Below are 25,370 nucleotides of genomic sequence, written 5' to 3' on the forward strand. Positions count from 1 at the left end.
CACACAAACAAACACAGAAACACTCAACTATGTCAAATATAAGAATTTGTTCAACATCAATGACTTCCTCTATCAGACGAGAGCCTTCATGATCACCCCTCATCATATCCTGCTTCCCTGAGAATGGGTTACTTGAAACACAGCTTCCTCAAAAACTCATTTTGTTGAGAATTCAATCCACAGGACCAAAATGTGTGGACGTTTTCGTTGAGACTTGTGAAAAATTGATTGACTTGGATATTTTCATGAACGTTTTTGTGTCCATGAAAGTAATTTCGTCGACATTGGTTTTGTCTAAAAGGAATGAAATTCAGAGAAATCCGTCAGATTAAATTGCACATTATAATTATTTTATAATCATTACCTCCACCACCAAAGGTGGAAGAGGTTACGTTTTCACCCCTGTCTGTCTGTCTATCTGTTTGTTTTGTTTGTTTCTCTGTCTGTGAACAAGATATCTCAAAAAGTTGTCGACGGATTCGGACGAAATTTGGAAGAGCGGTATTGCATGCAATACGAACGAAATGATTAGATTTTGTTGAAGATCCGGATACGGATCCGTCTACAATAATTTTTTAAGTGATTCTTCACGATTGGGAGATCGGGCCCAAAACGACACACAGCACGATATCTCAAAAGGTTATGGACGGATTTGGACGAAACTTGGTGGAGATATTGGGTGCGTGACAAGGATTAATCGGTTCGATTTTGGTGAAGATCTGAATATGGATTTGGATACGAGGGTTATTTAATTTTAAGTGATTCTTCACCATTGAGGGATCGGACGAAAAGTGATATATAACAAGATATTTAAAAAGGTTATGGATGAGTTATGACTAAACTTGGTGGACCAGTTGGTTCGGTGACAAGTACAATCCGATTAGATTTTGGTTCAGGTCCGAATCCAGATCCAGCCTGTCATTGGAATGCAAAACAAACTGTTCAGCCTGGCGGAGGTATGCGCTCTACCGAGTAACATTCTAGTTAATAGTTTTATTGTACGTCTCTCACACAAAATATGAAATTTTGCCTAATAATGTTTAAACTGCCTTACTTGCACCCAATTCATGCTATCTCACTCTTTGCTATGACGAAGATGAGTTCTAATTTTCTTTCACAACACATTTGGAGAAAATCGGGTCATTTGAGAGAAAGTGATTTGATTTGTGGTGTAACTCAAACTAATAATGCAAAAGTAAAGGTTAAATTCCATCCAAACACTATTTTAATGCACTAAAGAGTGCAGGATTTCTAAGTGATTCAGTAAAATATTCAAATGCAATTGGAAAATGGTATTAAGGTTTGTGCGATATATCAGATGTTATAACTAAAGACTGAAAATGGAACAGATATTGTAGCATTAAAAGTTATTATTGTACAAGGTAAGTGTATGTGCTATCACTTAGTTTATGAGTTCACGGTTGAAATAACGTGCAGGTGATGATCTCCGTGGAGAGACAAAATCTGCTGACTGTTTAATTTCAGAACCGTTTCCATGGTTTTCAATATTAGGTCTGGTGGGACGTTACTTGGTCGGATCTCCATGCGAGGAACAGTTTCTGCTGACTTCTGCACATTTTTACTTTCTGGCCTAAAGTTGTGATCAAACGCAAAATTTCAACGCAATGAGGTTTCCTCTTTGGAAAATATAATTTAAAACAAAGGTTGTTCAAAATGTTTAAATCAATTGCACTTATTTATATCACTCAATTTTGGTTCATTTTCATTCATCTAACAAAATAAATAATTTATTGATAAAGCTGAACAGTTAATCAGCAAGAACATGACCCATGGTATAAAGCGAGGGATCATGGATTAGAAAGCATTTTTCAGTTACAAGTGTTGAGATATTGAAATATATTATACTATCAGGGGCGAAAAGCCGCTTCTCGGCTGGGTGAGCTTTTCCTGGCAGTGGTTTCTCAGACATGTTGGACGTGGAAAAGGTTTGGAGTTGATGGCCTCATGATGACTGTGAGCTGACGGCGGCACCGCCTGACACCACATCCCAATACACACTTCATAGCGGCCTTCGGTGGGCTCAAAATGGGCATGAAATCCAACGTGTGATAGCTTAAATCCTTGCCCAGATGTTAAAGTACCAACACCCTAAATTTGGGGTCTTTAAACCTGTTACAATTCGCCCATTAAGGAATAACGTATAAATGCACAAACAAACAACGAAGCACTTTAATATTTTAAATATACCAATAACAATTCGTTCACCATCAGTGACTGACTTCATATATCGGACTGGAGACTTCATGATCACCCCTCATAATATCCTGCTTCCCTGATAATGGGTTACTTTATACACAGCTTTCTCAAACACTCATTTTGTTGAGAATTCAATCCACAGGACCAAAATTTGAGGACGTTTTTATTGGGATGTGTGAAAAGTGATTTGCATTGAATATTAACATTCCCATTTTGTGTGGACAGAAACTTTATTTCATTGGCATTGGTTTTTGTACAAAAGAAAAACACATTTAGAGATACCACTCAAATAAAATTACGTATTATGTAAAATTAAATTGCACCCTTTATAAAAGGAAAATGAGGAGGACAACAAAAAATATTTATTCTTTTTTATCATTATTGCTTTTATTGTAAATCTCTCACTCAAACTTTTTCATTTTGCCCAATTCAACAGGTTTTAGAATTTCTAACTTGATACAATTCATACTATCTCTGCTTTTACTGTTGCAAAGATGAGTTGTAATTTTCTTTCCAATGCATTTGGAAAAGTGGAGTCATTTGACAAAGTGTTTGACAAAGTGATTTGATATGTGGTGTAACTCAAACTAATAATGGGAAAAATAATGTTTAAATTCCATCCAAACACTATTTTAATGCACGAAGGAGTGCAGGATTTCGAAGTGATTCAGTAAAATATTCAAATGCAATTGGTAAATGGTATAATGGTTTGTGCGATACATCAGATGTTATTACTAAAGACTGAAAATGGAACAGATATTGTCATATTAAAAGTTATTATTGTATAAGGTAGGTGTATGTGTTATCATTTAGTTTATGAGATCACGGTTGAAATAACATGCAGGTGATGATCTCCGTGGAGAGCCAAAATCTGATGACTTTAATTTCTGAACCGTTTCCATGGTTTTCAATATTAGGTCTGGTGGGACATGACATGGAAAGATTTCCTTGCGAGGAACAGTTTCTGCTGAGTTCACATCTTTAGAAAAGAAAGAAAAAATGTGCAATTCATATGCAAAATTTCAACGCAATGAGGTTCTTTCGAAAATATAATTTAAAACAAAGGTTGATCATAAACTTTTAATTATTTGCACTTATTTATGTCATTGAACTTTCATTCATTTTCACTTATCTAACAAAATTAATTATTTTTCATGAAGTTGAACAGTTGAATAACAAGAACATGACCTTTTGTAAAAGTAGGGATCATGAAATAGAAAACTTTTTTTATTTGGAGGTGTCAACATATTGAAATAAAATGTACAAGCAGGGTCTAAAAGCAGCTTCTCCGGTGGGTGAACCTTTCCTGGCAGTGGTGTCAGGATGTGTTGGACATTGTAAAGCTTTGGAGTTATGGCCTCATGATGACTGCAGACTGACGTCAGCACTGCCAGACCCCACATCCCAATACACACTTTATAGCAGCCTTAGGTGGCTTCAAAACAGACGTCAAGGCCGTCGTTTGACAGAATAAATCCTTGCCCAGATGCTGAAGTAGCAACACCGAAAATATGGGGCCTTTAGGCCTTTTCCAGTTCGGCCATTAAGGAATCACGTATAAACACACAAACAAACACAGAAACACTCAACTATGTCATATATAAGAATTTGTTCACCATCAATGACTTCCTCCATCAGACGAGAGCCTTCATGATCACCCGTCATAATATCCTGCTTCCCTGAGAATTGGTGCCTTTATACACAGCTTCCTCAAAACCTCATTTTGTTGAGAATTCAATCCACAGGACCAAAATTTGTGGACGTTTTCGTTGAGACTTGTGAAAAATTGATTGACTTGAATATTTTCATGAACGTTTTTGTGTCCATGAAAGTAATTTCGTCGGCATTGGTTTTGTCAAAAAGGAATGAAATTCAGAGAAATCCGTCAGATTAAATTGCACATTATAATTATTTTATTATCATTACCTCTGCCACCAAAGGTGGAAGGAGGTTACGTTTTCACCCTTGTCTGTCTGTCTATCTGTTTGTTTGTTTGTTTGTTTGTTTGTTTCTCTGTCTGTGAACAAGATATCTCAAAAAGTTGTCGACGGATTCGGACGAAATTTGGAAGAGCGGTATTGTATGCAATAAGAATGAAATGATTAGATTTTGTTGAAGATCCGGATTCGGATCCGGCTACTAGAATTTTTCAAGTGATTCTTCATCATTGGGAGATCGGGCCCAAAACGATACATAGGAGGATATCTCAAAAAGTTATGGACGGACTTGGACGAAACTTGGTGGAGAGATTGGGTGTGCGACAAGGACTAATCGATTCGATTTTGGTGAAGATCTGAATATGGATTCGGATCCGAGAGTTATTTAATTTTATGTGATTCTTCATCATTTGATGCATCGGGCAAAAAGTGATATATAACATGATATTAAAAAAGTTATGGATGAGTTATGACTAAACTTGGTGGACGAGTTGGTTCGGGGACAAGAACAAGCCGATTAGATTTTGGTTCAGGTCCGAATCCAGATCCGGCCTATCATTGGAATGCAAAACAAACTGTTCAGCCTGGCGGAGGTATGCGATCCACAGAGTCACATTCTAGTTAATACTTTTTATTGTAGGTCTCTCACACAAAATATGAAATTTTGCCAAATAAGGTTTAAAATGCCTTACTTGCACCCAATTCATACTATCTCACTCTTTGCTATGACGAAGATGAGTTATTATTTTCGTTCACAACACATTTGCAGAAAATAGAGTCATTTGACAGAAAGTGATTTGATATGTGGTGTAACTCAAACTAATAATGCAAAAGTAAAGGTCAAATTCCATCCAAACGCTATTTTAATGCACTAAGGAGTGCAGGATTTCTAAGTGATTCAGTAAAATATTCAAATGCAATAATTGGTAAATTGTATTATGTTTTTTGCGATATATCAGATGTTATAACTAAAGACTGAAAATGGAACAGATATTGTAGCATTAAAAGTTATTATTGTACAAGGTAAGTGGATGTGCTATCACTTAGTTTATGAGTTCACGGTTGAAATAACGTGCAGGCGATGATCTCCGTGGAGAGACAAAATCTGCTGACTGTTTCATTTCTGAACCGTTTCCATGGTTTTCAATATTAGGTCTGGTGGGACGTGACATGGTCAGATCTCCATGCGAGGAACAGTTTCTGCTGACTTCTGCACATTTTTACTTTCTGTTCTAAAGTTGTGATAATACGCAAAATTTCAATGCAATGAGGTTTCCTCTTTGGAAAATATAATTTAAAACATAGGTTGTTCACAATGTTTAAATCAATTGCACTTATTTATATCACTCAATTTTGCTTCATTTTCATTCATCTAACAAAATAAATAATTTATTGATAAAGCTCAACAGTTGATCAGCAAGAACATGACCTATGGTATAAAGCGAGGGATCATGAAATAGAAAACATTTTTCAGTTACAAGTGTTGAGATATTGAAATATATTATACTATCAGGGGCTAAAAGCCGCTTCTCGGCTGGGTAAGGTTTTCCTGGCAGTGGTTTCTCAGACGTGTTGGACATGGAAAAGCTTTGGAGTTGATGGCCTCATGATGACTGTGGGCTGACGGCGGCACTGCCTGACCCCACATCCCAATATACACTTCATTGCGGCCAAGGGTGGCCTCAAAATGGGCTTGAAGTCCAACGTGTGATAGCTTCAATCCTTACCTAGATGTTAAAGTACCAACCCCCTAAATGTGGGGTCTTTAAACCTGTTACAGTTCGCCCATTAAGGAATAACGTATAAATGCACAAACAAACAAAGAAGCACTTTCATATTTTTAATATACCAATGACAATTCGTTCACCATCAGTGACTTCATATATCGAACTGGAGACTTCATGATCACCCCTCGTCATATCCTCGTTCCCTGAGAATGGGTTACTTTATACACAGCTTCCTCAAACACTCATTTTTTTGAGAATTCAATCCACAGAACCAAAATTTGAAGAAGTTTTTATTGGGATGTGTGAAAAATCATTTACATTGAATATTTGCATTCCCATTTTGTGTGGACATAAATGTTATTTCATTGGCATTGGTTTTTGTACAAAAGAAAAACATTCAGGGAGATCACTCAAATACAATTGGATATTATGTAAAATAAAATTGCACACTTTATGAAAGGAAAAGGAGGAGAACAACAAAAAAAATATTTTGTTATGATTTTACCTTTTATTGTAAATCTCTCACTATGTCTTTTTAATTTTGCCCAATTCAACAGGTTTTAGAATTTCTAACTTGATACAATTCATACTATCTCTGCTTTTACTGTTGCAAACATGAGTTGTAATTTTCTTTCCAATACATTTGGAAAAGTGGAGTCATTTGACAAAGTGATTTGATATGTGGTGTAACTCAAACTAATAATGGGAAAATAATGTTTGAATTCCATCCAATCACTATTTTAATGCATTGAGGAGTGCAGGATTTCTAAGTGATTCAGTAAAATATTCAAATTCAATAATTGGTAAATAGATTTGTGCGATACATCAGATGTTATGCCAAAAGACTGAAAATGGAACAGATATTGTAGTATTAAAAGTTATCATTGTACAAGGTAAGTGTAGGTGCTATCATTTAGTTCATGAGTTCACGGTTGAAATAACGTGCAGGCGATGATCTCCGTGGAGAGTCAAAATCTGCTGACTGTTTAATTTCTGAACCGTTTCCATGGTTTTCAATATCAGGTCTGGTGGGACATGACACGGACAGATCTCCATGCGAGGAACAGTTTCGGCTGAGTTTGCATCTTTAGAAAATAAAGTAAAAATGTGCAGATTATATGATAAAATGCAACGTAAGGAGATTTCGTTTTTAGATAATTTAATTTAAAACAAAGGTTGTTCACAAACTTTAAATTATTTGCACCTAATTATGTCACTCAATTCTCATTCATTTTCATTCATCTATCAAAATAAATGATAACTTGATGAAGCTGAACAGTTGAACAGCAAGAACGTGACCTGTGATAAAACGAGGGATCATGAAATAGAAAACGTTTTTCAGTTAAAGGTGTAAATATTTTGAAATATATTATAATATCAGGGGCTAAAAGCCGCTTCTCGGCTGGGTTAACTTTTCCCGGCGGGGATTTCTCAGATGTGTTGGACATTGAAAAGCTTTGGAGTTATGGCCTCATGATGACTGCAGACTGACTGCAGCACTGCCAGACCCCACATCCCAATATACACTTTACAGCAGCCTTAGGTGGCCTCAAAACAGACGTCAAGGCCGTCGTTTGACAGCTTAAACACTTGCCCAGATGCTAAAGTAGCAATACCGAAAATATGGGGCCTTTAGGCCTTTTCCAGGTCGGCCATTAAGGAATAACGTATAAACACACAAACAAACACAGAAACACTCAACTATGTCAAATATAAGAATTTGTTCAACATCAATGACTTCCTCTATCAGACGAGAGCCTTCATGATCACCCCTCATCATATCCTGCTTCCCTGAGAATGGGTTACTTGAAACACAGCTTCCTCAAAAACTCATTTTGTTGAGAATTCAATCCACAGGACCAAAATGTGTGGACGTTTTCGTTGAGACTTGTGAAAAATTGATTGACTTGGATATTTTCATGAACGTTTTTGTGTCCATGAAAGTAATTTCGTCGACATTGGTTTTGTCTAAAAGGAATGAAATTCAGAGAAATCCGTCAGATTAAATTGCACATTATAATTATTTTATAATCATTACCTCCACCACCAAAGGTGGAAGAGGTTACGTTTTCACCCCTGTCTGTCTGTCTATCTCTTTGTTTTGTTTGTTTCTCTGTCTGTGAACAAGATATCTCAAAAAGTTGTCGACGGATTCGGACGAAATTTGGAAGAGCGGTATTGCATGCAATACGAACGAAATGATTAGATTTTGTTGAAGATCCGGATACGGATCCGTCTACAATAATTTTTTAAGTGATTCTTCACGATTGGGAGATCGGGCCCAAAACGACACACAGCACGATATCTCAAAAAGTTATGGACGGATTTGGACGAAACTTGGTGGAGATATTGGGTGCGTGACAAGGATTAATCGGTTCGATTTTGGTGAAGATCTGAATATGGATTTGGATACGAGGGTTATTTAATTTTAAGTGATTCTTCACCATTGAGGGATCGGACGAAAAGTGATATATAACAAGATATTTAAAAAGGTTATGGATGAGTTATGACTAAACTTGGTGGACCAGTTGGTTCGTTGACAAGTACAATCCGATTAGATTTTGGTTCAGGTCCGAATCCAGATCCAGCCTGTCATTGGAATGCAAAACAAACTGTTCAGCCTGGCGGAGGTATGCGCTCTACCGAGTAACATTCTAGTTAATAGTTTTATTGTACGTCTCTCACACAAAATATGAAATTTTGCCTAATAATGTTTAAACTGCCTTACTTGCACCCAATTCATGCTATCTCACTCTTTGCTATGACGAAGATGAGTTCTAATTTTCTTTCACAACACATTTGGAGAAAATCGGGTCATTTGAGAGAAAGTGATTTGATTTGTGGTGTAACTCAAACTAATAATGCAAAAGTAAAGGTTAAATTCCATCCAAACACTATTTTAATGCACTAAAGAGTGCAGGATTTCTAAGTGATTCAGTAAAATATTCAAATGCAATTGGAAAATGGTATTAAGGTTTGTGCGATATATCAGATGTTATAACTAAAGACTGAAAATGGAACAGATATTGTAGCATTAAAAGTTATTATTGTACAAGGTAAGTGTATGTGCTATCACTTAGTTTATGAGTTCACGGTTGAAATAACGTGCAGGTGATGATCTCCGTGGAGAGACAAAATCTGCTGACTGTTTAATTTCAGAACCGTTTCCATGGTTTTCAATATTAGGTCTGGTGGGACGTGACTTGGTCGGATCTCCATGCGAGGAACAGTTTCTGCTGACTTCTGCACATTTTTACTTTCTGGCCTAAAGTTGTGATCAAACGCAAAATTTCAACGCAATGAGGTTTCCTCTTTGGAAAATATAATTTAAAACAAAGGTTGTTCAAAATGTTTAAATCAATTGCACTTATTTATATCACTCAATTTTGGTTCATTTTCATTCATCTAACAAAATAAATAATTTATTGATAAAGCTGAACAGTTAATCAGCAAGAACATGACCCATGGTATAAAGCGAGGGATCATGGATTAGAAAGCATTTTTCAGTTACAAGTGTTGAGATATTGAAATATATTATACTATCAGGGGCGAAAAGCCGCTTCTCGGCTGGGTGAGCTTTTCCTGGCAGTGGTTTCTCAGACATGTTGGACGTGGAAAAGGTTTGGAGTTGATGGCCTCATGATGACTGTGAGCTGACGGCGGCACCGCCTGACACCACATCCCAATACACCTTCGGTGGGCTCAAAATGGGCATGAAATCCAACGTGTGATAGCTTAAATCCTTGCCCAGATGTTAAAGTACCAACACCCTAAATTTGGGGTCTTTAAACCTGTTACAATTCGCCCATTAAGGAATAACGTATAAATGCACAAACAAACAACGAAGCACTTTAATATTTTAAATATACCAATAACAATTCGTTCACCATCAGTGACTGACTTCATATATCGGACTGGAGACTTCATGATCACCCCTCATAATATCCTGCTTCCCTGATAATGGGTTACTTTATACACAGCTTTCTCAAACACTCATTTTGTTGAGAATTCAATCCACAGGACCAAAATTTGAGGACGTTTTTATTGGGATGTGTGAAAAGTGATTTGCATTGAATATTAACATTCCCATTTTGTGTGGACAGAAACTTTATTTCATTGGCATTGGTTTTTGTACAAAAGAAAAACACATTTAGAGATACCACTCAAATAAAATTACGTATTATGTAAAATTAAATTGCACCCTTTATAAAAGGAAAATGAGGAGGACAACAAAAAATATTTATTCTTTTTTATCATTATTGCTTTTATTGTAAATCTCTCACTCAAACTTTTTCATTTTGCCCAATTCAACAGGTTTTAGAATTTCTAACTTGATACAATTCATACTATCTCTGCTTTTACTGTTGCAAAGATGAGTTGTAATTTTCTTTCCAATGCATTTGGAAAAGTGGAGTCATTTGACAAAGTGTTTGACAAAGTGATTTGATATGTGGTGTAACTCAAACTAATAATGGGAAAAATAATGTTTAAATTCCATCCAAACACTATTTTAATGCACGAAGGAGTGCAGGATTTCGAAGTGATTCAGTAAAATATTCAAATGCAATTGGTAAATGGTATAATGGTTTGTGCGATACATCAGATGTTATTACTAAAGACTGAAAATGGAACAGATATTGTCATATTAAAAGTTATTATTGTATAAGGTAGGTGTATGTGCTATCATTTAGTTTATGAGATCACGGTTGAAATAACATGCAGGTGATGATCTCCGTGGAGAGCCAAAATCTGATGACTTTAATTTCTGAACCGTTTCCATGGTTTTCAATATTAGGTCTGGTGGGACATGACATGGAAAGATTTCCTTGCGAGGAACAGTTTCTGCTGAGTTCACATCTTTAGAAAAGAAAGAAAAAATGTGCAATTCATATGCAAAATTTCAACGCAATGAGGTTCTTTCGAAAATATAATTTAAAACAAAGGTTGATCATAAACGTTTAATTATTTGCACTTATTTATGTCATTGAACTTTCATTCATTTTCACTTATCTAACAAAATTAATTATTTTTCATGAAGTTGAACAGTTGAATAACAAGAACATGACCTTTTGTAAAAGTAGGGATCATGAAATAGAAAACTTTTTTTATTTGGAGGTGTCAACATATTGAAATAAAATGTACAAGCAGGGTCTAAAAGCAGCTTCTCCGGTGGGTGAACCTTTCCTGGCAGTGGTGTCAGGATGTGTTGGACATTGTAAAGCTTTGGAGTTATGGCCTCATGATGACTGCAGACTGACGTCAGCACTGCCAGACCCCACATCCCAATACACACTTTATAGCAGCCTTAGGTGGCCTCAAAACAGACGTCAAGGCCGTCGTTTGACAGAATAAATCCTTGCCCAGATGCTGAAGTAGCAACACCGAAAATATGGGGCCTTTAGGCCTTTTCCAGTTCGGCCATTAAGGAATCACGTATAAACACACAAACAAACACAGAAACACTCAACTATGTCATATATAAGAATTTGTTCACCATCAATGACTTCCTCCATCAGACGAGAGCCTTCATGATCACCCGTCATAATATCCTGCTTCCCTGAGAATTGGTGCCTTTATACACAGCTTCCTCAAAACCTCATTTTGTTGAGAATTCAATCCACAGGACCAAAATTTGTGGACGTTTTCGTTGAGACTTGTGAAAAATTGATTGACTTGAATATTTTCATGAACGTTTTTGTGTCCATGAAAGTAATTTCGTCGGCATTGGTTTTGTCAAAAAGGAATGAAATTCAGAGAAATCCGTCAGATTAAATTGCACATTATAATTATTTTATTATCATTACCTCTGCCACCAAAGGTGGAAGGAGGTTACGTTTTCACCCTTGTCTGTCTGTCTATCTGTTTGTTTGTTTGTTTGTTTGTTTGTTTCTCTGTCTGTGAACAGGATATCTCAAAAAGTTGTCGACGGATTCGGACGAAATTTGGAAGAGCGGTATTGTATGCAATAAGAATGAAATGATTAGATTTTGTTGAAGATCCGGATTCGGATCCGGCTACTAGAATTTTTCAAGTGATTCTTCATCATTGGGAGATCGGGCCCAAAACGATACATAGGAGGATATCTCAAAAAGTTATGGACGGACTTGGACGAAACTTGGTGGAGAGATTGGGTGTGCGACAAGGACTAATCGATTCGATTTTGGTGAAGATCTGAATATGGATTCGGATCCGAGAGTTATTTAATTTTATGTGATTCTTCATCATTTGATGCATCGGGCAAAAAGTGATATATAACATGATATTAAAAAAGTTATGGATGAGTTATGACTAAACTTGGTGGACGAGTTGGTTCGGGGACAAGGACAAGCCGATTAGATTTTGGTTCAGGTCCGAATCCAGATCCGGCCTATCATTGGAATGCAAAACAAACTGTTCAGCCTGGCGGAGGTATGCGATCCACAGAGTCACATTCTAGTTAATACTTTTTATTGTAGGTCTCTCACACAAAATATGAAATTTTGCCAAATAAGGTTTAAAATGCCTTACTTGCACCCAATTCATACTATCTCACTCTTTGCTATGACGAAGATGAGTTATTATTTTCGTTCACAACACATTTGCAGAAAATAGAGTCATTTGACAGAAAGTGATTTGATATGTGGTGTAACTCAAACTAATAATGCAAAAGTAAAGGTCAAATTCCATCCAAACGCTATTTTAATGCACTAAGGAGTGCAGGATTTCTAAGTGATTCAGTAAAATATTCAAATGCAATAATTGGTAAATTGTATTATGTTTTTTGCGATATATGAGATGTTATAACTAAAGACTGAAAATGGAACAGATATTGTAGCATTAAAAGTTATTATTGTACAAGGTAAGTGGATGTGCTATCACTTAGTTTATGAGTTCACGGTTGAAATAACGTGCAGGCGATGATCTCCGTGGAGAGACAAAATCTGCTGACTGTTTCATTTCTGAACCGTTTCCATGGTTTTCAATATTAGGTCTGGTGGGACGTGACATGGTCAGATCTCCATGCGAGGAACAGTTTCTGCTGACTACTGCACATTTTTACTTTCTGTTCTAAAGTTGTGATAATACGCAAAATTTCAATGCAATGAGCTTTCCTCTTTGGAAAATATAATTTAAAACATAGGTTGTTCACAATGTTTAAATCAATTGCACTTATTTATATCACTCAATTTTGCTTCATTTTCATTCATCTAACAAAATAAATAATTTATTGATAAAGCTCAACAGTTGATCAGCAAGAACATGACCTATGGTATAAAGCGAGGGATCATGAAATAGAAAACATTTTTCAGTTACAAGTGTTGAGATATTGAAATATATTATACGATCAGGGGCTAAAAGCCGCTTCTCGGCTGGGTAAGGTTTTCCTGGCAGTGGTTTCTCAGACGTGTTGGACATGGAAAAGCTTTGGAGTTGATGGCCTCATGATGACTGTGGGCTGACGGCGGCACTGCCTGACCCCACATCCCAATATACACTTCATTGCGGCCAAGGGTGGCCTCAAAATGGGCTTGAAGTCCAACGTGTGATAGCTTCAATCCTTACCTAGATGTTAAAGTACCAACCCCCTAAATGTGGGGTCTTTAAACCTGTTACAGTTCGCCCATTAAGGAATAACGTATAAATGCACAAACAAACAAAGAAGCACTTTCATATTTTTAATATACCAATAACAATTCGTTCACCATCAGTGACTGACTTCATATATCGAACTGGAGACTTCATGATGACCCTTCTTAATATCCTGGTTTCCTGAGAATGGGTTGCTTTTTACACAGCTGCCTCATACACTCATTTTGTTGAGAATTCAATCCACAGAACCAAAATTTGAAGACTTTTTTGGGGATGTGTGAAAAATTATTTGCATTGAATATTTACATTCCCATTTTATGTGGATATAAAAGTTATTTCGTTGGCATTGGTTTTTGTACAAAAGAAAAAACACATTCAGAGAGAGCACTCAAATACAATTGCATATTATGTCAAATAAAATTGCACCCTTTATGAAAGGAAAAGGAGGAGAACAACAAAAATATTCTTTTTTTATGATTTTACCTTTTATTGTAAATCTCTCACTTGGTCTTTTTTATTTTGCCCATTTCAACAGGTTTTAGAATTTCTAACTTGATACAATTCATACTATATCTGCTTTTACTGTTGCAAACATGAGTTGTAATTTTCTTTCCAATACATTTGGAAAAGTGGAGTCATTTGACAAAGTGGTTTGATATGTGGTGTAACTCAAACTAATAATGGGAAAATAATGTTTGAATTCCATCCAATCACTATTTTAATGCATTGAGGAGTGCAGGATTTCTAAGTGATTCAGTAAAATATTCAAATTCAGTAATTGGTAAATAGATTTGTGCGATACATCAGATGTTATGACAAAAGACTGAAAATGGAACACATATTGTCGTATTAAAAGTTATTATTGTACAAGGTAAGTGTAGGTGCTATCATTTAGTTTATGAGTTCACGGTTGAAATAACGTGCAGGCGATGATCTCCGTGGAGAGTCAAAATCTGCTGACTGTTTAATTTCTGAACCGTTTCCATGGTTTTCAATATCAGGCCTGGTGGGACATGACATGGACAGATCTCCACGCGAGGAACAGTTTCTGCTGAGTTTGCATCTTTAGAAAATAAAGTAAAAATGTGCAGATTATATGATAAAATGCAACGTAAGGAGATTTCGTTTTTAGATAATTTAATTTTAAACAAAGGTTGTTCACAAACTTTAAATTATTTGCACCTAATTATGTCACTCAATTCTCATTCATTTTCATTCATCTATCAAAATAAATGATAACTTGATGAAGCTGAACAGTTGAACAGCAAGAACGTGACCTGTGATAAAACGAGGGATCATGAAATAGAAAACGTTTTTCAGTTAAAGGTGTAAATATTTTGAAATATATTATAATATCAGGGGCTAAAAGCCACTTCTCGGCTGGGTTAACTTTTCCCGGCGGGGATTTCTCAGATGTGTTGGACATTGAAAAGCTTTGGAGTTATGGCCTCATGATGACTGCAGACTGACTGCAGCACTGCCAGACCCCACATCCCAATACACACTTTACAGCAGCCTTAGGTGGCCTCAAAACAGACGTCAAGGCCGTCGTTTGACAGCTTAAATACTTGCCCAGATGCTGAAGTAGCAATACCGAAAATATGGGGCCTTTAGGCCTTTTCCAGGTCGGCCATTAAGGAATAACGTATAAACACACAAACAAACACAGAAACACTCAACTATGTCAAATATAAGAATTTGTTCAACATCAATGACTTCCTCTATCAGACGAGAGCCTTCATGATCACCCCTTATCATATCCTGCTTCCCTGAGAATGGGTTACTTGAAACACAGCTTCCTCAAAAACTCATTTTGTTGAGAATTCAATCCACAGGACCAAAATGTGTGGACGTTTTCGTTGAGACTTGTGAAAAATTGATTGACTTGGATATTTTCATGAACGTTTTTGTGTCCATGAAAGCAATTTCGTCGACATTGGTTTTATCTAAAAGGAATGAAATTCAGAGAAATCCGTCAGATTAAATTGCACATTATAATTATTTTATAATCATTACCTCCACCACCAAAGGTGGAAGAGGTTACGTTTTCACCCCTGTCTGTCTGTCTATCTGTTTGTTTTGTTTGTTTCTCTGTCTGTGAACAAGATATCTCAAAAAGTTGTCGACGGATTCGGACGAAATTTGGAAGAGCGGTATTGCATGCAATACGAACGAAATGATTAGATTTTGTTGAAGATCCGGATACGGATCCGTCTACAATAATTTTTTAAGTGATTCTTCACGATTGGGAGATCGGGCCCAAAACGACACACAGCACGATATCTCAAAAGGTTATGGACGGATTTGGACGAAACTTGGTGGAGATATTGGGTGCGTGACAAGGATTAATCGATTCGATTTTGGTGAAGATCTGAATATGGATTTGGATACGAGGGTTATTTAATTTTAAGTGATTCTTCACCATTGAGGGATCGGACGAAAAGTGATATATAACAAGATATTTAAAAAGGTTATGGATGAGTTATGACTAAACTTGGTGGACCAGTTGGTTCGGTGACAAGTACAATCCGATTAGATTTTGGTTCAGGTCCGAATCCAGATCCAGCCTGTCATTGGAATGCAAAACAAACTGTTCAGCCTGGCGGAGGTATGCGCTCTACCGAGTAACATTCTAGTTAATAGTTTTATTGTACGTCTCTCACACAAAATATGAAATTTTGCCTAATAATGTTTAAACTGCCTTACTTGCACCCAATTCATGCTATCTCACTCTTTGCTATGACGAAGATGAGTTCTAATTTTCTTTCACAACACATTTGGAGAAAATCGGGTCATTTGAGAGAAAGTGATTTGATTTGTGGTGTAACTCAAACTAATAATGCAAAAGTAAAGGTTAAATTCCATCCAAACACTATTTTAATGCACTAAAGAGTGCAGGATTTCTAAGTGATTCAGTAAAATATTCAAATGCAATTGGAAAATGGTATTAAGGTTTGTGCGATATATCAGATGTTATAACTAAAGACTGAAAATGGAACAGATATTGTAGCATTAAAAGTTATTATTGTACAAGGTAAGTGTATGTGCTATCACTTAGTTAATGAGTTCACGGTTGAAATAACGTGCAGGTGATGATCTCCGTGGAGAGACAAAATCTGCTGACTGTTTAATTTCAGAACCGTTTCCATGGTTTTAAATATTAGGTCTGGTGGGACGTTACTTGGTCGGATCTCCATGCGAGGAACAGTTTCTGCTGACTTCTGCACATTTTTACTTTCTGGCCTATAGTTGTGATCAAACGCAAAATTTCAATGCAATGAGGTTTCCTCTTTGGAAAATATAATTTAAAACAAAGGTTGTTCAAAATGTTTAAATCAATTGCACTTATTTATATCACTCAATTTTGGTTCATTTTCATTCATCTAACAAAATAAATAATTTATTGATAAAGCTGAACAGTTAATCAGCAAGAACATGACCCATGGTATAAAGCAAGGGATCATGGAATAGAAAGCATTTTTCAGTTACAAGTGTTGAGATATTGAAATATATTATACTATCAGGGGCGAAAAGCCGCTTCTCGGCTGGGTGAGCTTTTCCTGGCAGTGGTTTCTCAGATGTGTTGGACGTGGAAAAGGTTTGGAGTTGATGGCCTCATGATGACTGTGGGCTGACGGCGGCACCGCCTGACACCACATCCCAATACACACTTCATAGCGGCCTTCGGTGGGCTCAAAATGGGCATGAAATCCAACGTGTGATAGCTTAAATCCTTGCCCAGATGTTAAAGTACCAACACCCTAAATTTGGGGTCTTTAAACCTGTTACAATTCGCCCATTAAGGAATAACGTATAAATGCACAAACAAACAAAGAAGCACTTTAATATTTTAAATATACCAATAACAATTCGTTCACCATCAGTGACTGACTTCATATATCGAACTGGAGACTTCATGATGACCCCTCATAATATCCTGCTTCCCTGATAATGGGTTACTTTATACACAGCTTTCTCAAACACTCATTTTGTTGAGAATTCAATCCACAGGACCAAAATTTGAGGACGTTTTTATTGGGATGTGTGAAAAGTGATTTGCATTGAATATTAACATTCCCATTTTGTGTGGACAGAAACTTTATTTCATTGGCATTGGTTTTTGTACAAAAGAAAAACACATTTAGAGATATCACTCAAATAAAATTACGTATTATGTAAAATTAAATTGCACGCTTTATAAAAGGAAAATGAGGATGACAACAAAAAATATTTATTCTTTTTTATCATTATTGCTTTTATTGTAAATCTCTCACTCAAACTTTTTCATTTTGCCCAATTCAACAGGTTTTAGAATTTCTAATTTGATACAATTCATACTATCTCTGCTTTTACTGTTGCAAAGATGAGTTGTAATTTTCTTTCCAATGCATTTGGAAAAGTGGAGTCATTTGACAAAGTGTTTGACAAAGTGATTTGATATGTGCTGTAACTCAAACTAATAATGGGAAAAATAATGTTTAAATTCCATCCAAACACTATTTTAATGCACGAAGGAGTGCAGGATTTCTAAGTGATTCAGTAAAATATTCAAATGCAATTGGTAAATGGTATAATGGTTTGTGCGATACATCAGATGTTATTACTAAAGACTGAAAATGGAACAGATATTGTAGTATTAAAAGTTATTATTGTATAAGGTAGGTGTATGTGCTATCATTTAGTTTATGAGATCACGGTTGAAATAACATGCAGGTGATGATCTCCGTGGAGAGCCAAAATCTGCTGACTTTAATTTCTGAACCGTTTCCATGGTTTTCAATATTAGGTCTGGTGGGACATGACATGGAAAGATTTCCTTGCGAGGAACAGTTTCTGCTGAGTTCACATCTTTAGAAAAGAAAGAAAAAATGTGCAATTCATATGCAAAATTTCAACGCAATGAGGTTCTTTCGAAAATATAATTTAAAACAAAGGTTGATCATAAACTTTTAATTATTTGCACTTATTTATGTCATTGAACTTTCATTCATTTTCACTTATCTAACAAAATAAATTATTTTTCATGAAGTTGAACAGTTGAATCACAAGAACATGACCTTTGGTAAAAGTAGGGATCATGAAATAGAAAACTTTTTTTATTTGGAGGTGTCAACATATTGAAATAAAATGTACAAGCAGGGGCTAAAAGCAGCTTCTCCGGTGGGTGAACCTTTCCTGGCAGTGGTGTCAGGATGTGTTGGATATTGTAAAGCTTTGGAGTTATGGCCTCATGATGACTGTAGACTGACGTCAGCACTGCCAGACCCCACATCCCAATACACACTTTATAGCAGCCTTAGGTGGCCTCAAAACAGACGTCAAGGCCATCGTTTGACAGAATAAATCCTTGCCCAGATGCTGAAGTAGCAACACCGAAAATATGGGGCCCTTAGGCCTTTTCCAGTTCGGCCATTAAGGAATAACGTATAAACACACAAACAAACACAGAAACACTCAACTATGTCATATATAAGAATTTGTTCACCATCAATGACTTCCTCCATCAGATGAGAGCCTTCATGATCACCCGTCATAATATCCTGCTTCCCTGAGAATTGGTGCCTTTATACACAGCTTCCTCAAAACCTCATTTTGTTGAGAATTCAATCCACAGGACCAAAATTTGTGGACGTTTTCGTTGAGACTTGTGAAAAATTGATTGACTTGAATATTTTCATGAACGTTTTTGTGTCCATGAAAGTAATTTCGTCGGCATTGGTTTTGTCTAAAAGGAATGAAATTCAGAGAAATCCGTCAGATTAAATTGCACATTATAATTATTTTATTATCATTACCTCTGCCACCAAAGGTGGAAGGAGGTTACGTTTTCACCCTTGTTACTTGCCGGAAAAGATTCCGGCAAGTATGTTGATCTGTTCGTTACTTGCCGGAAAAATTTTCCGGCAAGTATGTTGATCTGTTCGTTTGTTACTTGCCGGAAAAAATTTTCCGGCAAGTATGTTGATCTGTTCGTTTGTCTGTCTGTTTGTCTGTTTGTCTGTTTGTTACTTGCCGGAAAAAATTTTCCGGCAAGTATGTTGATCTGTTCGTTTGTCTGTCTGTTTGTCTGTTTGTCTGTTTGTCTGTCTGTCTGTCTGTCTGTTTGCAGCACTGCGTCTACACCGTTGCACGTAGAATCGCCAAACTTTGCACACATATTGGTCTTGCCCTGGAATAGACTGTGCCCAATTGATGACGTCATCGGTGACGTGGTTCGGCCGCCATCTTGGAAAAACCGAAAAACTTTGCACCTCTATATCTCCGAAAGTACTGAACAGAAAAAATTGAGACATGGCTCGTTGTAAAGAACTCTCCATGGGGAATAAAATACGTAAATGATGACGTCATATGTCACGTGGTCGGCCGCCATCTTGGAAAAACGGCAAAAATTTTCACCACTATATCTCCAAAAGTGCTGAACAGAAAAAATTGAGACATGGCTCATTGTAAATAACTCTCCATGGGGAATAAAATATGTTAATGATGACGTCATCAGTCACGTGGTCGGCCGCCATCTTGGAAAAACCGAAAAACTCTGCACCTTCACATCTCCAAAAGTCCTGAACAGAAAAAATTGAGGTATGGCTCATTGTAAAGAACTCTCCATGGGGAATAAAATATGTTAATGATGACGTCATCGGTCACGTGGTTCGGCCGCCATATTTGTCCTAAATGGCCGATAAAAAAGTACATTCCGGCAAGTCCTCGGTCTCTGACCGATTTTTCATTTGTTTGTCTGTCTGTTTGTCTGTCTGTCTGTCTGTTTGCAGCACTGCGTCTACACCGTTGCACGGAGAATCGCCAAACTTTGCACACATATTGGTCTTGCCCTGGAATAGACTGTGCCCAATTGATGACGTCATCGGTGACGTGGTTCGGCCGCCATCTTGGAAAAACCGAAAAACTTTGCACCTCTATATCTCCGAAAGTACTGTACAGATAAAATTGAGACATGGCTCATTGTAAAGAACTCTCCATGGGGAATAAAATATGTTAATGATGACGTCATATGTCGCGTGGTCGGCCGCCATCTTGGAAAAACGGCAAAAATTTGCACCACTATATCTCCAAAAGTGCTGAACAGAAAAAATTGAGACATGGCTCATTGTAAAGAACTCTCCATGGGGAATTAAATATGTTAATGATGACGTCATCAGTCACGTGGTCGGCCGCCATCTTGGAAAAACCGAAAAACTTAGCACCTCCATATCTCCAAAAGTGCTGAACAGAAAAAATTGAGACATGACTCATTGTAAAGAACTCCCCATGGGGAATAAAATATGTTAATGATGACGTCATCAGTCACGTGGTCGGCTGCCATCTTGGAAAAACGGCAACTTTGCACCACTAAATCTCCAAAAGTGCTGAACAGAAAAAATTGAGACATGGCTCAATGTAAAGAACTCTCCATGGGGAATAAAATATGTTAATGATGATGTCATATGTCACGTGGTCGGCCGCCATCTTGGAAAAACGGCAAAAAATTTCACCACTATATCTCCAAAAGTGCTGAACAGAAAATATTGAGACATGGCTCATTGCAAAGAACTCTCCATGGGGAATAAAATATGTTAATGATGACGTCATCGGTCACGTGGTTCGGCCGCCATCTTGGAAAAAACGAAAAACTTTGCACCTCAATATCCCCGAAAGTGCTGAATAGAAAAAATTGAGACATGGCTCATTGTAAAGAACTCTCCATGGGGAATCAAATATGTTCATCATGACGTCATTGGTCACGTGGTTCGGCTGCCATATTTGTCCTAAATGGCCAATAAAAAAGTACATTCCGGCAAGTCCTCAGTCTCTGACCGATTTTTCATCTGTCTGTCTATCTGTTTGTTTGTTTGTTTCTCTGTCTGTGAACAAGATATCTCAAAAAGTTGTCGACGGATTCGGACGAAATTTGGAAGAGCGGTATTGTATGCAATAAGAATGAAATGATTAGATTTTGTTGAAGATCCGGATTCGGATCCGGCTACTAGAATTTTTCAAGTGATTCTTCATCATTGGGAGATCAGGCCCAAAACGATACATAGGAGGATATCTCAAAAAGTTATGGACGGACTTGGACGAAACTTGGAGGAGAGATTGGGTGTGCGACAAGGACTAATCGATTCGATTTTGGTGAAGATCTGAATATGGATTCGGATCCGAGAGTTATTTAATTTTATGTGATTCTTCATCATTTGAGGGATCGGGCAAAAAGTGATATATAACATGATATTAAAAAAAGTTATGGATGAGTTATGACTAAACTTGGTGGACGAGTTGGTTCGGTGAGAAGAACAAGCCGAATAGATTTTGGTTCAGGTCCGAATCCAGATCCGGCCGATCATTGGAATGCAAAACAAACTGTTCAGCCTGGCGGAGGTATGCGATCCACCGAGTAACATTCTAGTTAATACTTTTATTGTAGGTCTCTCACACAAAATATGAAATTTTGCCAAATAAGGTTTAAAATGCCTTACTTGCACCCAATTCATACTATCTCACTCTTTGCTATGACGAAGATGAGTTATAATTTTCGTTCACAACACATTTGCAGAAAATAGAGTCATTTGACAGAAAGTGATTTGATATGTGGTGTAACTCAAACTAATAATGCAAAAGTAAAGGTCAAATTCCATCCAAACACTATTTTAATGCACTAAGGAGTGCAGGATTTCTAAGTGATTCAGTAAAATATTCAAATGCAATAATTGGTAAATTGTATTATGTTTTTTGCGATATATCAGATGTTATAACTAAAGACTGAAAATGGAACAGATATTGTAGCATTAAAAGTTATTATTGTACAAGGTAAGTGGATGTGCTATCACTTCGTTTATGAGTTCACGGTTGAAATAACGTGCAGGCGATGATCTCCGTGGAGAGACAAAATCTGCTGACTGTTTAATTTCTGAACCGTTTCCATGGTTTTCAATATTAGGTCTGGTGGGAGGTGACATGGTCAGATATCCATGCGAGGAACAGTTTCTGCTGACTTCTGCACATTTTTACTTTCTGTTCTAAAGTTGTGATAATACGCAAAATTTCAACGCAATGAGGTTTCCTCTTTGGAAAATATAATTTAAAACAAAGGTTGTTCACAATGTTTAAATCAATTGCACTTATTTATATAACTCAATTTTGCTTCATTTTCATTCATCTAACAAAATAAATAATTTATTGATAAAGCTCAACAGTTGATCAGCAAGAACATGACCTATGGTATAAAGCGAGGGATCATGAAATAGAAAACATTTTTCAGTTACAAGTGTTGAGATATTGAAATATATTATACTATCAGGGGCTAAAAGCCGCTTCTTGGCTGGGTGAGGTTTTCCTGGCAGTGGTTTCTCAGATGTGTTGGACATGGAAAAGCTTTGGAGTTGATGGCCTCATGATGACTGTGGGCTGACGGCGGCACTGCCTGACCCCACATCCCAATATACACTTCATTGCGGCCAAGGGTGGCCTCAAAATGGGCTTGAAGTCCAACGTGTGATAGCTTCAATCCTTACCTAGAATCCTAGATGTTAAAGTACCAACCCCCTAAATGTGGGGTCTTTAAACCTGTTACAGTTCGCCCATTAAGGAATAACGTATAAATGCACAAACAAACAAAGAAGCAGTTTCATATTTTTAATATACCAATAACAATTCGTTCACCATCAGTGACTGACTTCATATATCGAACTGGAGACTTCATGATGACCCTTCTTAATATCCTGGTTTCTTGAGAATGGGTTGCTTTATACACAGCTTCCTCAAACACTCATTTTGTTGAGAATTCAATCCACAGAATCAAAATTTGAAGACTTTTTTTGGGATGTGTGAAAAATTATTTGCATTGAATATTTACATTCCCATTTTGTGTGGATATAAAAGTTATTTCGTTGGCATTGGTTTTTGTACAAAAGAAAAACACATTCAGAGAGATCACTCAAATACAATTGCATATTATGTCAAATAAAATTGCACCCTTTATGAAAGGAAAAGGAGGAGAACAACAAAAATATTCTTTTTTTATGATTTTACCTTTTATTGTAAATCTCTCACTTGGTCCTTTTAATTTTGCCCATTTCAACAGGTTTTAGAATTTCTAACTTGATACAATTCATACTATATCTGCTTTTACTGTTGCAAACATGAGTTGTAATTTTCTTTCCAATACATTTGGAAAAGTGGAGTCATTTGACAAAGTGATTTGATATGTGGTGTAACTCAAACTAATAATGGGAAAATAATGTTTGAATTCCATCCAATCACTACTTTAATGCATTGAGGAGTGCAGGATTTCAAAGTGATTCAGTAAAATATTCAAATTCAATAATTGGTAAATAGATTTGTGCGATATATCAGATGTTATTACAAAAGACTGAAAATGGAACAGATATTGTAGTATTAAAAGTTATTATTGTACAAGGTAAGTGTAGGTGCTATCATTTAGTTTATGAGTTCACGGTTGAAATAACGTGCAGGCGATGATCTCCGTGGAGAGACAAAATCTGCTGACTGTTTAATTTCTGAACCGTTTCCATGGTTTTCAATATCAGGTCTGGTGGGACATGACATGGACAGATCTCCACGCGAGGAACAGTTTCTGCTGAGTTTGCATCTTTAGAAAATAAAGTAAAAATATGCAGATTATATAATAAAATGCAACTTAAGGAGATTTCGTTTTTAGATAATTTAATTTAAAACAAAGGTTGTTCACAAACTTTAAATTATTTGCACCTAATTATGTCACTCAATTCTCATTCATTTTCATTCATCTATCAAAATAAATGATAACTTGATGAAGCTGAACAGTTGAACAGCAAGAACGTGACCTGTGGTAAAACGAGGGATCATGAAATAGAAAATGTTTTTCAGTTAAAGGTGTAAATATTTTGAAATATATTATAATATCAGGGGCTAAAAGCCGCTTCTCGGCTGGGTTAACTTTTCCCGGTGGGGATTTCTCAGATGTGTTGGACATTGAAAAGCTTTGGAGTTATGGTCTCATGACGACTGCAGACTGAATGCAGCACTGCCAGACCCCACATCCCAATACACACTTTACAGCAGCCTTAGGTGGCCTCAAAACAGACGTCCAGGACGTCGTTTGACAGCTTCAATCCTTGCCCAGATGATGAAGTAGCAACACCGAAAATATGGGGCCTTCAGGCCTTTTCCAGTTCGGCCAAAAAGGAATAACGTAAAATCACACAAACAAACACAGAAACACGCAACTATGTCAAATATAAGAATTTGTTCACCATCAATGACTTCGTCTATCAGACGAGAGCCTTCATGATCACCCCTCATAATATCCTGCTTCCCTGAGAATGGGTTACTTTTGAAACAGCTTCCTCAAAAACTCATTTTGTTGAGAATTCAATCCACGGGACCAAAATGTGTGGACGTTTTCTTTGAGACTTGTGAAAAATTGATTGACTTGAATATTTTCATGAACGTTTTTGTGTACATGAAAATAATTTCGTCGGCATTGGTTTTGTATAAAAGGAATGAAATTCAGAGAAATCCGTCAGATTAAATTGAACATAATTATTTTATTATATCACCTCTGCCACCAAAGGTGGAAGGAGGTTACGTTTTCAACCCTGTCTGTCTGTCTATCTGTTTGTTTGTTTCTCTGTCTGTGAACAAGATATCTCAAAAAGTTGGCGACGGATTCAGACGAAATTTGTCAGAGAGGTATTGTATGCAATACGAACGAAATGATTCCATTTTGTTGATGATCTGGATGCGGTTCTGGCTACTAGAATTTTTTAAGTGATTCTTCACGATTTAGAGATCGGCCCAAAACGATACATAGCAGGATATCTCAAAAAGTTATGGACGGATTTGGACGAAACTTGTTGGAGAGTTTGGGTGCGTGACAAGGATTAACCGATTCGATTTTGGTGAAGATCTGAATATGGATTTGGAT

The sequence above is a fragment of the Myxine glutinosa genome, chromosome 1 (genome assembly GCF_964187855.1).
Source record: "Myxine glutinosa chromosome 1, kmMyxGlut1.1, whole genome shotgun sequence".
In the NCBI taxonomy this organism is placed as follows: Eukaryota; Metazoa; Chordata; class Myxini; order Myxiniformes; family Myxinidae; genus Myxine; species Myxine glutinosa.